Source organism: Podarcis melisellensis (assembly GCF_964234715.1).
Source record: "Podarcis melisellensis genome assembly, chromosome: 17".
Taxonomy (NCBI): Eukaryota; Metazoa; Chordata; class Lepidosauria; order Squamata; family Lacertidae; genus Podarcis; species Podarcis melisellensis.
In genome coordinates, this window is record NC_138534.1 from 1,180,386 (window position 1) to 1,191,550 (window position 11,165).

Here is an 11,165-nt window from a genome sequence, read left to right on the forward strand (position 1 = left end):
TTTACGGGCAGAACTTTAATCTGGAGATGAATTGTGTGCCCTGGGGGATATTGAATTCTGCCTTATGTTCTTGGGGGGAAATTGGTGAGAACCATCGAGACCAAATCGGAGTTTGAATAAAACAATTTATTTATGTACCTATAAACATGCCAGTCTGGGGTGTAAAATGGCTTTGTGGCTTGCAGGGCCAAATGTAGTGTGGCCAAATGGCCAAACGGTTCATCACAGCAAGGTCACACACAACTTACCTTCCAAGCCCACATTGCCTGGACCAATAGCATAATTTGCCTATGAAACTGATAGAAGCAGGCAGAAGCAGAGAGCCTCATGGTTGCTGTATGGTAAACTGGGAGGGGTACAAGAAGCTGGTGACTTGAACTGGAGTCCTAGATGCATCAGGGGGCAGGGAAATACTTGAATGCATGATTCACATTTCAGGCACATGGGGAGCAAAAAAGACAGCCCTTTTTTTGGAAATGGAAACGACAGAGAGAAAGGGAAATAATAAATCATGACTTGGAATAAACTGTTCCAAGGAAAGGGGAAGAAGATGAAGCAATTTCCTGAATGTCACTGTGACCTGCGGGCATTGCAGTTGTATACTGGAGTTCTGGCAAGTGCCAGGCAACAAGCCTCATGAATGTATGACAGTCTGCAAATAATAACAAGGAGACTGTGTATTGTTCAGAACATTGGCTGTGATGGAGTGGCTGAACACATAAGGCAGGCTTTCTAGGTTACCCTTAAGCCCTGGTTTCTGCACTGTCCTAGCAAGAAAACTGAGCTCCTTAAAGGTAAAGGTAAAGGGACCCCTGACCATTAGGTCCAGTCGTGACCGACTCTGGGGTTGCAGCGCTCATCTCACTTTATTGGCTGAGGGAGCCAGCGTACAGTTTCCAGGTCATGTGGCCAGCATGACTAAACCGCTTCTGGCGAACCAGAGCAGCACACGGAAACACTGTTTACGTTCCCACTGCAGTGGTACCTATTTATCTACTTGCACTTTGACATGCTTTCGAACTGCTAGGTTGGCAGGAGCAGGGACCGAGCAACGGGAGCTCACCCCATCGTGGGGATTCAAACCACCGGTCTTCTGATAGGCAAGTCCTAGGCTCTGTGGTTTAGACCACAGCGCCACCCATGTCCCTAGCTCCTTAAAGGTAAAGGTAAAGGGACCCCTGACCATTAGGTCCAGTCGTGACCCACTCTGGGGTTGTGGCGCTCATCTCGCTTTATTGGCCAAGGTCATGTGGTCATGTGGTCATGTGGCCAGCATGACTAGAGCTCCTTAGGACCTCCCAATAATAATAATAATAATAAACTATTTAATGGTGAGCATGAGGCTTCTGTTGTGTTCCTTTCAGGGTCCTAATTAGCCCAAAGAAAGCAATAAAAACAGAGAAGTGGCAAGGGAAGTGATCTAGCTAGAGCAGGAGCAGTCTGCTCTCATGAGGTCAACCAAAGCCCAGAGCAGCACAGAGAGATAGAGAGAGATCTAGGATCCCTAAGGCAAAAGATGAGCTCTTTCAATTGCTCATTAAAAAATTGCTTCATGATGCCACAAATCAGCAATATCCTTGCCATATTAGGTTCCATTGGTTTCCAATTTAGCAGTCTCTGCCTTCAAAATCTGCACCTGTCTCTTTAAGAAAGATGTGATTTCCCCATGCTAAGGAACGTAGTTTCAGTTCTGCAGCCAGCGCTCACAGAAAAGACGGAGAGTTAAAAGTAATATAAAATAACGATTCTTAATAACCCGAGCATCCTTACCTATTTATAATCTTTCTTAATGTCAGATAATTACAGTGGTACCTCTGAATGCGAACAGGATCCGTTCTGGAGCCCCGTTCCCATCCTGAGCAGAACGCAACCCGTGTCTGCGCATGCGCATGACATCATTTTGAGCATCTGCGCATGTGCGAGTGCAAAAGCTGGAAGTAACCCATTCCGTTACTTCTGAGTTGCCGTGGAACGCAACCTGAAAACACTCAACCTGAATCAACCTGAGGTATGACTGTGGATGCAATTTTTATATTATTTTTCAGCCTGTTAGTTAATGTTAGTTAATGTATCTTCTTATGCCAGCATACAATTTGTGTTCTAGGTGAAAATTAATTGACAGACAGGTCACCCAAATCATAACCTGATGCCCTGAGGCCTAACCTTCAAGGCTGGACATGATGGTGGTTCCTCACTCCAAGATGCTCCCTTCATCCCAAAACCTATCTTAGCTCTTTGTGATTTCCAATTCATGCTTTCCTTCTGTGTTGATTTCTGAATTTCCCTATTTTGGATTAATGCAGATACACACAGGAAGGTGATAGACAGGAGAGGAGGGGCCTTGCCTGACGGATAGGGCAGAGAGGATCTCCCTGGGTGGGAGGCTGGGGGAAGAGTGGGGAGCTCCCAGGGGTGACCTGGGAGGTGATACGGAAAGGGGGGGCATGCCTTCTTCACCTTCTTCTTTGCTACAATATACCCATTTTTCCCCGAGTCCAATTGTCAATGTCAAAAGGGACTAAAATCTATAAAATTCATAGAAAATCAACGTGCCAATTTGCTCAATTTCTCTAGGACTCCATGACACCTCCCCTGTCCTCCATAATCCCTCAAGCGAGGTGTCACATACTCTCAGGAAGACCCTAATCCTGTCAAATCACTCTGCCAAGCCTTTCCTCCGGGCAATGCCAGGTGGCAGACTATGCATACATGGACCATTGTCTTTTCATCACCGGTACTCAGGATGTGCTTATCTGCGCATATCTCCAGCTCTGCATATTCCCCACCCTCCTCCATATGTTAATCCTGTGTAACCCAACCCCTTCTTAATGTATTCATGATGTAATCGGTGTAACCCAACCTCTTCTTAATGTATTCATGATGTAACTGTGATGTATTTTGCACTGTATTCTGGGACATGGAGGGAAGTTTTAAAAGTTCATGTCACCCCTTTCTTGCTGTTCAATCTCGCCTTGAACCTGTTGCGCAATAAACTTGGATCTGCTGCATCTTGCTCCTGTCTCCAGCTGAGCTCATTTTCAGGAGTGCTCTGATGGTGTTTCCTGCTTGGAAGGGGGTTGGACTCGATGGCCCTTGTGGTCTCTTCCAACTCTATGATTCTATGATTCCTCCGCAGGGACCCGCGGACTTAGTCCGACGAGCTGGGTGGCAGAGCAGCCTCGCACCCAGATTTTACTGTAACAGAGGGTTCACTCTTTTGTGTGTGGAATAAACGCTAATATATAATGATGCTAGAGGGCTTTGTATGTACTTTTACTTTTACTCTTTATTTTCTTCCTTTTCTTTCTTTTTTAAATAAATCGTTTCACATTAGATTAGCTTGGCTTTTATTGCATTTTGTGTGGGAAACTTTCAATAAAAATTGATTTTTTTAAAAACCCTTCAACCTTCTGATTGACAACTGCACAGTAGGCCTCTGACTTACATTGTGTGGATTTGTGCACAAAGGCAAAATCTCAGAAGGTAGAGTCAGGAAGACCCCTAGAACTGCCCCACCTTGTGACTATCCCCACATTGCCAGGCTGCTGTGAGAAAACCAGCACAGAAGGAGCTCCTAAAGCTGACTGGGACAACCCCTTTTGACTGCCCCCCCCTCTCCATTTATCCGTTCCCCTACTACCCGTGCAAAGCTGTGCTATAGAAGAAATTGGGGTGGCTTTTACAGTTTGACTCTCCATCAAGGGACTCTGTGTCCGCTAGAATTCAGTGAAAGCAAAGTAGAGCTTTATTTTTCCATGGCAACAGTTTCCCCACTGCATTGCAAGGAGGTGAAGACCCAGAGCAAAGGTGTAAAAGAACCTTTAAAGACTTTGGAAATTGCCTAGCCCCTTAGCCAAAGACCACCCAAAAAGCATCATACACAGAAAGAGGTGGTCTGCAGCAGAAATTTGAGAGTGTGGCTTGTTTCCTGTCTGTCAAGATAATACTTGCCGGTTGTCTGGCCATTCCTCTGAGATGGCAAATACTTTAGTTCTTGAATCCAGGTCACAGGATTCATACTGTATTCATACGCAAAATATTCCCTTAAGGATTTGTAGGTGAAATAACTATTGGGAAAGGTTTCTCCAAGATATAGTCATACCTCGGGTTGAAGTAGCTTCGGGAGGAATATTTTCGGGTTGCGCCCTGCGGTGACCCAGAAGTAACGGAGCGCGTTACTTCCGGGTTTCGCCGCTCGTGCATGTGCAGATGCTCAAAATGCTTTGTTTGTTTTAAATTAACAATGGGGCAATCCCCTGTGTGTCCTCATGAGTTCAGGGGGCTTAGTTTCATGGAAGTGTGGATAGGATTTGCAGCCCGAATCAACACATTTACAATGCAGGAACAGCACACCAGTATCCCCAGGAGACCTGCATCCCACGTGCAGGAAATGTTGCTGATCAAATTATGGAGCCCTTTATTGTGTGAAAACAACTGAAGTTCCTAGGTTCACCAGGATAACTGTGTGTTTTCTCCAGAACTTATATCAACCCATGTTTCAGGTTCCATTTCAGGGTTTCCGGAGAAATCGTGTCATGTTATTGTCAGGAAATACCGTAAGCTTCATTACGCTATTTCCCATCATGCATATAAGGTCTCTTATTTATTTATGACATTTCCGGCCCACCTTTCCTCCAAGGAGCTGAAGGAGCATCTATGGTTCTTCCCCTCTCCATTGCTGTTCCCACAACAACCCTGTGAGGTGGGTTAGGGTGCAAGATTGTGACTGGCCCAAGGTCACCCAGTGAGCTTCATGGCTGAGTTCAGAGCTGAATGCTGGTCTCCCAGCTCTTAGTGTGACATGCCAGCCACTACAGATAAGCTGAGTGGGGATTTTCACCCTGTTCCCTAGTCCCACACTCTTAACCCCTGCACTGCCATACTTCTTTCTCTCGGAAGAGAACCCTATTTTGAATGATATCTCAGTAGCAGATTTCCACATGTGTGCTAGCAAAGCACTATTATCCACCTGACTTGCTCTTCAGCCTAGTTGTGTCCCTTTTCCTATTTACATTTTCAGAGCCAGTGTTACGTGTTTCTTTTAAAGTTTGTTTTTGTGCTGAATGTAGCACAAGGGATCAAAAATGGGAACAAAAAAGTGGTTGAAATGGTTTCTTTGGTGCCTCCAGTGCAATCCTGAGCTGGTGGGAGAGAAGGGTTGGGGTCTGCAGCTTCGCAAGTTTGTCTGAGTGGAGCTCACACTCCGCTCCAGGTGATTCCCCCTTCGCTTCTCTCAGCTGCAGAAAAGGGATTCATCTAGGGCTGCCAGATGTCCAAATTTCCCAGACATCACTGGGATTTCAAAGGCAAAATTGACTTCAGGGGAGGGGGGCAGGATTTCCACAAGGTGGTGTTTTGTCCTGGATCTTAGGCAAGTCAATCAAAAAAATCGCGTTTTTGGTGTTTTTGTAAAAAACACAACAAAGCTCAACAATTTAACAATTTTTGAGTGACCTGCTTTTTCCTATTTCAAATATGGCAGCCCTAGATTTGCCAGAATTAAAGTGTACTTGCCAGTGGAGTGGAACAATGCACTTGCATAATTTAAGCATAGCCTCAGAGTCATAGTCACTTCCCTAAATACATTTAATGAATGTGTGTGTGTATTTGTTCACTACCTTATACTGAATTCAACCTCTTGCTTCCAGGCTTCCAGAGTGACTGTTTACTGAGCATTCATCCTGATTTGTTTGCAGGGAGATTAGAAAGCAGTTGGCTGTTTAAAGAGCATTCACTCCGATCTGTTTGCAGGGAGATTAGATGACACTTGCGTCAAAGCAACTATTACCCCACTGTTATGTACTGAGCTTGGATCCTAGAACAATAGGCAGGTAGGATCCTAGAATGCAACAACCTGATTGGCCTGCAGGAGCAGACCATCAGGCCTCTGGAGGAAGTTAATCAGTCTATTAGGCTGGTAGGATCCTAGAATGCAACAACTGGAGGCTCCAGGAGGGAAGCAAAATCAGTCAGTCAGACAGGACTCATTGTGTAAATAATGTATATAAAGCCAGAGGTTTTACGAGCTGCAATAAAGAGCATGAAATCACTATGCGACTCCGAGTATATTTCACACACACTTGCAGGTGCCTTTTCCTGGTGCTTTCCTTCTTGTGACAATATCTGCCCTCCCTTCCCCACAGGTGGGCGGGGTTTGCGGACCAAGCGAGGCTCACCTGGGTGGGTGCCACCCACCTGCCTGAGCTGGCCTTTGACCCGCCCCTGGCCAGGGAGGACAATGGACGGCCAGCCGGGGGTGGGCCTAAGGCCAAAGGAAAAGAGGCTGACTCCTGGGCTCAAGCCACTTTTGCTGCTCTTCCTTCTGGGATCTTCCTTTTGGGATTCCTTCTGCCTTTTCCTGGTGCTTTCCTTCTTGCGACAAGTCTGATTACTTTGGTGAAGTGGCTTTCTTGCACCAGAACTGCCAATTAACAACTGCACACCTTGATTTTTTCAGTATGAGATTGGGATCCCCCCCCCCCCAATAATAACAGTCTGGAGGTGCCCCTACAATGGAACTGTGTTCACAAAAAGATCTGCAAACAGATTGGAGTGAATGCTCTTTAAACAGCCAAAGTAACAAAAGCTGACAAGCAGCCTCTTCCTGTCAGGATGAGCACTGCAGGATTTTAATTGGAATATAATGCCCTTCAGAACCACAGCTATGATTCTGCTTCTCAGCAATTGCAGAACAGTAATGATTCAGCACAGGGAAGGGCTGTAGTATAAAACAAAGCAAAACGCACACAGGTTGGGAAAATGGAATGAAACACGGTCCCATTCTTTGAGTGGCTCTGATGTTCTTTATATCTGGGTCACCCTTTTGCCAGACTTCTGCAGCCACAAAAGCCAGGATGACTCATAAAACAGACAGGGTTATGAGATGGTAACTGGACTGTACCATGTCAGGAGGTACAGTAGGTGGGGTAAATCACCTTTTATTAATTATTCCCTTCATCACAAAGCCACATCAACTCTCTGCAAGCCAGCCACCCAGCTTGGCACACCAAGGTGAAAAGCTCTTTCCTGCACTTCTTTTCAACTTGCATGGAGCATTCAAAATATCAGTTAAGACTGAAGCAATATGCTCTACTCTACCATTTCAGAAATCAACTGGCGTCACTTTCAGGTGAACTGGTTATCAAGCATTAATCCTGATTTGTTTGCACAAAAATTTCCTGGAGCTTAGATTACGTGGAGCATTTACTGAGCACTCATTTCCCTATCATGTTCTTTATTACAAAAAGAAAAAAATAATAAAGGGGGGAGGGGGAGCAAGTTTGTTGTGCACGATCTCCAAATCTGCTGTAATTGCACAACCTGAATTAGCTAGTATGTGCTTGAATCCCACCTGAAAATAATGGGAGTCTGGAAACGGCCTGCCTCATTCACAGACTTGCTTCACAGCTGTCTGACTTTACAGAGGACACGGTGTGGAAAAATGGATGGTGGGAAGACTAGAACCCAGAGTTTACCCAATGGAACTGGAATGCTGGTATATTTAAGGCAGGTGTAAGGAAGTGCTTCAAACATAGTGTGTGGATGTGATCATTATCCCAAGGAAGGGGGAAAGGAGCGCACTGGGATTTCATGGTTTGCAGTGGCTCAGGTAGGATCGTCAACTTCTTGTCCTGCCCTTGCTGCTATGTCATTAAACAGCAGCTTGATTTGCAGCAATCAGCAGAATAAGCCTTTCAGGGTCTTCTACGCCATACAGGCCTGTTTTTGCACACACCTGGGAATGCTCACTAATGGCACTGTGCATGCACACCATTTGAATAGCTATGCTCATCAACTCTGTGGGGGCCTGGACCCCTCAAATATTTTATTGCAGGGGACAAAGCACCTGTTGCCCCTAGGAGTGGGCTCCTATGCATGGTGCGATTTACTGCCTGCTTGCTGCTGAAAACCACCATGTCAGGAGCATGCTGCATGGTTTTGAATGCCATCTCCCATCATCCCTGACCAGGCCGGCTGGGGCTGATGAAAGTTGTGAGTCCAACAGCCTGGCCTTAGAAGTGTGCTCTCCAGGTAGGAGCGGCCAACAAATAAATATGTTGTAATTGGTCCCCACATCTTTGGCAGCAGCTTGAGCTGCAGACATTAGCAAGGAACAGCACTCATCTCCTTGGTGTGAAAAGCATCTCTTTGCTGCTGCAGTTCTGTGGGGGTATCAGCCCCCAAAGCTGCTTTTTACCATTCACTGCTTTGTTTGAGCTATGAAGAGGTCCCGTCTATTTCTTTTTGCAGAGCAGAGATTTATCTGCCAAGGAGATTTTTCTCCCCACCCCCCTCTCTTTTGGTCTTTGCTAGCTTCCTCATTCTTCCAATAATGTGTCTTATTTCCTTGACTTGAATAGCTCTTCCAATCCCCTTTCAGTTCTTAAGAAGAAGTTAAATTTCCAGCTGCAGTTTCAGCCTCAGCTCTTGCCTCTTAATTTAGATCATTATCAAGGTTGTTCCCAGAAGCCATTGTGCAAGACAGAAAAGAAAAACCTCTTTTCCAAATGCCGTGTGGTGACATTTTAACCCCTTTTTTGCCCAAATATTAATAAACAGCGCTCGTTGTTATCAGCTCTTAAGAATAAATGAATGAATGAAGACTAATTACTAATACTATTATCAATAAAACAAACAACAGCAATTAAAATATTTGAACATTTCCTCAATGTTCCTGGAGCATCTAACAAACCACAGACCACAAAATGCCCAATAAACTATAACACAGCAATAACAATTAAAAACAACCCATTACACATGCTGTTTAAACTTAAAGACATTTGCTAAAATGTACTAAAATGTAACCACCAGAACAAAGTAGGTACCAGCCATGCCTCCCTGGGGAGAGCATTCAATAAACTGGGCAACACCACTGAGAAAGGTGCCTTTGAGGAAGATCTCAATGTACATGGGCTGGTTATTAGAGAAACCGAGCCTTGAAGACTGGTTTGGCAATATAACAGGCCACATACAATTTTGCTTACAATTTTGAAAATCTCTCAGTGTTGTACACTATTGGAGGGGAAGGGACTCATTAAAATACAGTAATGTAAAAACCTATAAAATCATTACAACAGGGATTTGGGGAATTGAAATGCATAAGATACGATCTGAAATTATGGGTCAAAGCCTGGGCTAAAAGATACCAGTAAGTCTTTACAAGATGTATGAAGCAGCTGATGGTTGCAGCATCATGTAAGGCAGAAACGAGGCCATTCTGTAATACAGGGACAATGGCAGGGAATGGTACAGGGCTCTGTGCCAGGAGTAGAATTTCCCCATATGATTGTTCCATCAGGGCTTGCATTTCGGCTTGCTGGACTGAACAACCCCCTCTCCTAACTTGTGTGCTGACACCCCCCCCCCAAAGAAGCCAAAAGGGGGGGAGGAGATGGGGAAAGTCTCTATGTGCAAGCAAGAAGTCTTTACACAAGGATGGTGTTGGTTAGCTGAGTCCCACCCAATGAAATCTCACAGGTCTGTACAAGGGGAGGTGGTATTTCAGGGAACCTGGTCCTCGTGTTCCCAGAGTTAACAATAAGACTTTGAACCCGGCCTGGTAGCTGATTGGCAGCCCAGGTGATGGAGTGGGGAGGGCCAAGTGGATAAGCTGTCTTCTCCCCATGTTGCTTAAACTGCAGCTTTGCCTTTTCTCTCTGCACTCCCATCTGTGAATAGAAATGACATTTTCTGTCTTTGGACCCTTTGCTTTGTTATCACTTGGCACACAACAGCGGGGATGAGCTGACCTTCAGAGGAAGACCAGGAGGCTTCAAATAAAGAGAAACAGTAACTCAAAGGCAGTATTAAATCAAAGTAGAAGTTCATACCTAGCTGGTATGGACAGTAGACCAAGCTAAAAAATGCAGCTTTGATTGAAGTTGCCTGTTGCCATGGTAATGCTTATGCAGATAGGAGCATGTTTTTATTAACCAATGAAAATGTGCACATGTGCTGATCACACCTCAAGCAGCCAATGTGTATTCATAATAGGTTGTGTTCACATGAAACGTGGTAGAACAATCACATAAATATGAACTTCATGCCTCTTTATGGTGCGCAGAATTTTGGTGTATGCTAGCACATCTGTGCCTTTCTCACATAAACCTGAAATAATCTTTCCATCCCTGGCAGTGATTCTTGGCTCTTGGGTCACCCCAGGAACAGGAGCTTTTGCCCCTTTGGCTGCTTATTCTGCACCTGGTGCTCTCCCACTACGGGTGACAATATTGGCCACAATCCACAGCTATCCTGGTTTCTTTGGAAATACTGCATTTTGATGTATTTCCCCCCTGACAAGCTTCAATCCAATTTGAAAATGTAAGTGATATGGTGAACAGACAATAGGCGACTTGGAAAGTCATTCAATCATACTGATGCGCACAACGATGTGCATTTGCAATTTGAAATGCAACGGGGAAATGACCTCATTGTCTTCAGTCAGGGTACACAGCCGTAGAATGGTCACTGTTCCAAGGGGTCGCTCCACTGCAGCTCTGCATTTACGACCAGCTTGATTTGCAGATATCAGCCGGGATTAATGTTCATGCACATCCTGCAGACAGCCTCACTTGCTGATATTTGCACATGGAGTGGATGTGGAAGGCCCAAGAGCAGGCCAACTCACTTTGTCCTCCTCAGCTGCCAGTGTCCTGAGGCCCAGCTCTTCCACTGCAACAAGAATGTAATAGCAAATTGCAATTGCTTTCCTGGATCAGACAAGCAAGCTGTTTCCAACAGCAGTCGGCCAGTGGCTTTTGGGATGTGTCACAACCAGAGCATAAAGGAACGGGGGTCCCAAAGGTCATCTAGTGCAACCTCTTGCCAGAAATAACTATTTGCTGCATATTTATCCCCAGCACTTGGGGCTGGTTGAGTCTTTGTACTCTGGAGATCATGAATTTGCAAAAAGGAATCATTTATTTCAATTGTAATCTTATCTTCGTTGGTCGAACAATCCCATAGCAAGGAACAGCAGACCAGGCAGAATCAGCAGGGTGGAAGCATAAGGGTGCGATGGCAGAAGCTTCTGCAATAAAGAGAGTCAGCACAAAACCTCCTGGTTAAGTAACAAAGAAGGCAGAAGACTTCCTATAAAGGTTTCCTAATATTTTCAAGAATCTTAGGTGGAGGCACAATGAATATTAATGCTGCCACCTCAGGCC